Consider the following 6000-nt stretch of genomic DNA (forward strand, 5'->3'; position numbering starts at 1 on the left):
GTTCGGACTTTTCCATGTCCATTTCCGGTTCTTCCGTTTGCTGAAGAAGGTATTCATGATTGGTAAGTTATTGCGCTCTGCAAACTCAACTAGTAACTCCCCCCTGATATTCCTAGAACCAATTCCATAGTCACCTACTGCCTTGTCTCCTGCCTGCTTTTTCCCTACCTTGGCATTGAAGTCGCTCATTAGTACAGCATACTGCGTCTTCACTTTTCGCGTTGCCGATTCTACATCTTCGTAGAAGCTTTCAACTGCCTGGTCATTATAACTACATGTAGGTGCATAGGCCTGTACAACCTTCAATTTATACCGTTTATTAAGCCTAATTACGATGCTTGCCACCCTCTCATTGATACTATAGAATTCATCTATATTACCCGCTATATACTTATTGAAAAGGAAACCTACTCTTAGTTGTCGCCTCTCTGGTAAACCTCGATAACACAGAGCATGCCCATCCTTCAGTACAGTGTATGCCTCAATCGGCCTCCTAACCTCACTAAGCCCTATGACATCCCATTTCATACCCTCTAGTAGTTCCTGTAAGAGCACTGCTAAACTAGCTTCACTAGCTAGGGTTCTAGCATTAAACGTTGTCAGGCTGTTTCCAGTGGCGGCCTCTCCAGCGGAGCCAGGAATTCTTAGCACCCCCTGCTGGGTCACAGGTCTGACCGCCGCCGTGGTCAGTTGTTCCGCAGCCGTTGGTGACTGAGGGCCGGGGTTTTGTGGAGCTTATCATGAGAGATTGCGGCCAATTACTGCACCAGGGTGGCCAGCTCCTGTTCTGGTGAGGGAGTGCGTTGCCGGAGGTGTTCACCGGCACCAGGTCGCACCCCAAACCTGTTCATGCAATTGCATCGACACGTGGGTTTTTTTTTCTTTAATCCAGTGGAGCATCGTGCGGCACCGGGATTTGAACCCCGGCCCTCTTGCATGCGAGGCGGATGTTCTACCGCTACGCCACCGCTGCCATCAAAAGACATCAATCATATCAAAACAGCGTTTTGCGAACAATACCAGGCGCTCTTCGCATCGCACCCGGTTGATGTTATTACATTTAAGGATGAGTTTCTAGCTGAGCTACCGCGTCTTGGTGACGAAACAAAAGACAGATTAGAACTATACATAACAGAAACGGAGGTGGAACACGCAATTCATAAATAAACCAGGGTTAATCCCCTGGACCGGGCGGATTCAGTGCGACTTTTTGATTGCGGTGTTGTCTCAGAAATGTCCCTTAGAGAACTGTATTGTGGCGTATAATAATAATTATGAGCATGTAAATTACAGAATTACAGAACACGCAGTTAAGCGAGTGGCAAATTACTTTTCCGCTGTACTTCCTCTTCGCTTGGCGTGCACGTAGCGCCATCATGCGTGTGGCGTACGGAATAAGATAGACAGGACATGGCCTCCGAGATCTTCATCGCGCCGGCTCGGATCGGCAACGATGTTGCCGGCGAACTACGACTGCAACTTGTGGCCCGCGCGTTTCGGCAAGGTGGCTGGCAGCGCTTCTACGTCCCAGAATCACGTTTCAGAACAAGTAATTACCAAACTGTCATGCTTTAGACAAGTTAACGAGTGTTGCATAATGTGAACTACGTCTTTGTGTCACTCAAAAGCGCTACAAGCAAATGAGTAGACGGTGCGAACGGGGCGCGATAACGCTATCGCGTTCCATTCTTAAAGGAGAAGCTTAAGCGACCTCCAAATTTTTGGATTTATTCATAAGACAATATAATATTGATTTTTTCTTCGGGTAGCCTTTGTGAGGCGCAATCTGAGCACTGTACACTCAGCATGAAGATTGAAACAGGAAAAATGAGCGTGCCTCATCCACGAATAACTAATGTAAACATTCCATTGTAATCTGATGATGCCAAATCACTGGCACAAGATGACAGCACTAGGCAGTGAGAATGTTGATAAATGACACTGAAAGGATGATAGGCTCCCACGAACTCATCGGCGTTCCACAGACGCGCGGATATTGTTGGCGCGCTTTTCAAATTGCCGAGGTACCACGCGCACGCCTTTAGTTTGATCGATGCGGCGAATCGGGAGAACGATGGAAAAGGGAGCGGTGTGAAGTTCAGTACGGATTACTCAGGCTCGAGGACGATCGCACAAATTCAAACACGCCGATTATGCGGCCAAACCAGCGCACGGACAGAGCGTGGAGCAAAGGATCGTACGCGCCCCCGGAACGAAATTTCTGAGCCAAGGGGGCGCCACGTGCGCATTGTCAGGACCGTTTTGCGAAGCAAGGGACGCGGGCATTACGGGCTGAACAGAGGACACCGCGCTGTTGCATTTGAGGGGAAACCACTGCTATGGGGGACGCCCAGTTTGCGCTGACGCAGGCCCAACTTCCCGGAGAAGGGAGGTTTGAGGGAAGAAGAGGGGTTAGAAAGAACGAGAGAAGCAGTTGCGTCAGCGGGACTCCCGTTACATGCCTGTGTCTTCATGACTTCACGGCGACTGTGTTTGCAGATGGAAACGTCGCTCAACGGCGCCAGAGAAAACGCTTAGAACGTCGAAGCACCTTTTTGATGTCTGCTGGTAGAGCCACTGTAAAGGAGCCAAATAAAGCCTTTGTTTTTAGCCTAGGGCACAAAGGAGCACTGTTCGCTAATTCATGTTTTACGTTAACTATTTTTATCATTTTCGCTTTGGCAGTTGTCTTATGAAGCTGCTACCAGCAGCAGATCTCTGAGGCTGCTCCGCCCTAGTAACTTGTAAAAAGGAAGTTAGGTTTGATTTGAAAAGATTTTGGCTTTGCTCCTTATTTCGTCTGCCATGGTCATTGCAGACAAAAAGTTCATGGCCCCAACAGCGATTTAAAAAAAAATGTCCCAGAGTCGCTCACGACCCTCAGTAGAAATGTACACGGCCCCATAATCAACATGAGTCTAGAAGCAAAGCAATTCATGTGCATGTGTCTTTGTCTGGAGCTATAGCGGTTTCCTCAGCTGTTTGCACCACCTCTGCAGTCAGTTGACTTTAATATTAGACATTTTTCTATTTTTCGAAGTCATATCTCTGCAGTGGTGTAACCGACAAGTGATCTGATCAGCAGATTGATCAGTTGAGCTGCGTGTAAGATGTAGCATATACTTCTGTGTTAGCGGTGTTTGGCATTTCAACGCTGTCATCCTGTAGCATTCGTTTTCGTCGAATATGAAAGTATGTCTCGAGTGAAGTTTGCGTTGATTTCGCAGTAACTCTCGGTTGCAACGTTGCTCGCAAGGACAGCCGGAATACAATTTCCGGCCGCGCCACAAGAACGAAACGGGTGTGTTTAACATGAAACAAGGCAGACAGACACTACTCGCAAAAGTATTCAAATCACGTTGAATACTGTATATTGCAAGAACAAAATTTCATGGAATAGAATGAACAAAAGAGGAGGAGGCCAGATATTTCCAGCTGGGAAAAGTTTGTGCTCTTTGAAGACTTGGGGTGAAAAGGGAAAATGAATGGTGTCTCTTGCCCCGCCGGTGTGGTGAAGTGGTAGAAGACGAGCGGATACTGTGCCGGAGTTCTCGGGTTCGATCCCGACCACGGCGGCTACGTTTCGATGGAGGCGAAACGAAGAGGCGTCCGTGTGCTGTGCGATGTCAGCGCACGTTAAAGACCCCCAGGTGGTCGAAATTACTCCGCAGCCCTCCACTACGGCTTCCCTTTCTCTCTTTCCACTTTCACTCCGACCTTCATCCCTTCCCTTACGGCGCGGTTCAGGTGTCCACATAGCAAGTGTGACAGATACAGCGTCTTTCCCTTCCTGTGAACCAATTATTATTATTATTATTATTAATGGTGCCTCTTAGCAACGTTTCCACCTAGCAGCGTTTCATAGATGGGTAGTCACCGTTGTGTGTAGGTTGCATAAGCTTCCTAAGAGAACTTCTGTCGTTTAAAATATATTTGCTGCAATTTACATGCACTAGGAATCATGCATATAAGAACCCAGCATTTTCGATTGCATTTTAATAGTTTTTATTGTTGCGCGTTCAGCAACTTTGAATGGGAAGCGACGTAGGATAGAGGTGCGTAATTGTATGTCCTCAACTCCTCACGCATGCGCTCTCAAATACAAACGAACGCGCACGCTTTATGACACCGACATTAGTGGCAATGATGGTTTGTAGGGTTTAACTTCCCAAACCAACTAAGGCTATTGGAGACGCCGTAGTGGAGTAATCCGGAAATTTCGTCCACCTGGAGTTCTTTAACGTGCACTGACATCGCGCCGCACACGGGCGCCTTGCTTTTCGCTTCCACCGAAAAGCGACCGCCGAGGCCGGGATTCGATCCCGCTTTCTTGGGAACAGAAGTCGAGCGCCGTAACCACTGCGCCACCGTTTTTTTTTTCTTTATTTCCTGGCTTTGGTTCATACCATTTCACAAGAACACAACACGAATAACACAAAACAAAGTACATATTGGAAGGTCATCATCAGCCAATGTCAGGCTGGCTTCGTCTCAGTACATTAAAACTCCCGCAACGACAGCAAAGGCTCTACCCTTGAGAGCCATTCGGGAGGTTCAGCAGCCACTTTCTGTATGGCAATAAACCAATTCACACTTTCTCGAAAGTTTATTCTAGCGGGTCGAGCATCCCTGTCGCAGTGATAGCCCGCCATTCTGGAGCGCCATATAGAGTGGAGGCCCATGAGCATGATTAAATCATACGGAACGCCATCTTCATTATCAATGCTTAAATACCGGATGCCGTGGGAGTCTAGTGGAAATTCTTTCTTTATCGTACGTTGCAAAACATCCCAGAAATAAACCCCTTCCCAACAATGCAAAAAAACATGGTCTATTGTTTCCGGCTGCTTGCAGATTAAACAGTGCGCCCCCCACGGTAAAAAAAAAAATCCCTTTCCTCCAAAAACTTCTTTACTGATAATGTTCCGGTGTGTAATTTAAAGAAAAATGTCTTAGCTCCTGGCGACACCTGCATTTTCTTTACTCTCTTCAAGACATCTCTGCCCGGACCTCCACTGTATAAGGTTCTGTACAAGGGTTGTGGCAAAACAATGTCACATAAATCGCGATACAGCTTTTTTCGTTTTACAGTGGACAAATATTCATTAGAAAAACGCACTGAAAGAAATCTTACACTAGCGACGACCTCCCTGTAATAACCAAAAATCCCACCCGTAGCTTCTTCGGTGGAGACAACAAACTCCGGCAGTAGGCGCCGTAGCCTAACTTGGCAGACGGTGCGTAAGAAAGGGTCCGAAGCATCCCGAAAAAACAAAAACCGGTCGACCTGTATGCAACCTTTTTTTATGAGCAAACTTTGGTTCGCAATGCAAGTTTTGAGTTATTCGCGCGTAAACCACTGCGCCACCCCGGCGGGTATTAGTTGCAATGATTTCACACGGCTTAAACACCTACGTTCGTTTATACTCTGCTAGCAGCGCGGCTCTTGAAAGCTGGAAAACGGCGCCTTACCTTTCCCTATCAACTAGCATCATGACGTAGCCTTCAGCTACACTAGCGTCGAGGAACCGGGCCACGAGCCAGCATGTCAAAGCTAGCAATGCTACATCGTGAATGCTTCTGTAGACCCTCATTCCTCCGTCTTTCCATCGCTTTTTCGAGCCATACTGAGCGACACGCGAATGGGGGTGCAAGCCAAAAGTGCCCCGGCATCTGTGGGAACGACGGCGGGGAAGTCGACCGCCAGCAGGGGGAAAATCTCTGTCCTCAGCAGCCCGCTTTTTGATCCCTTTCGCGTCCCGTTTGTCCCCCCTCCTTTATTCTTTCTCTATCCGAGGCTAGGTCTTTTGTGCGTCTCCGCTCCTCCCACCTTTTCCTGCTGTTCAGTCGGGTCTCCTCTGAGCCCGTTCGGAGACACGCGCCCACGTGCGACGCGGTCCTGACAGTTATGTTCAGCAAGACCAGGGGACAAGCGATAAGTTGTGTGCGAAAGCCAGAGTGTTGTCGGTGCTCTCCGTCAAGATGTGGGTATTCATCGCG

This window comes from Amblyomma maculatum, chromosome 3, assembly GCF_055883805.1.
Source record: "Amblyomma maculatum isolate TAMU_Amacu chromosome 3, ASM5588380v1, whole genome shotgun sequence".
Classification (NCBI taxonomy): Eukaryota; Metazoa; Arthropoda; class Arachnida; order Ixodida; family Ixodidae; genus Amblyomma; species Amblyomma maculatum.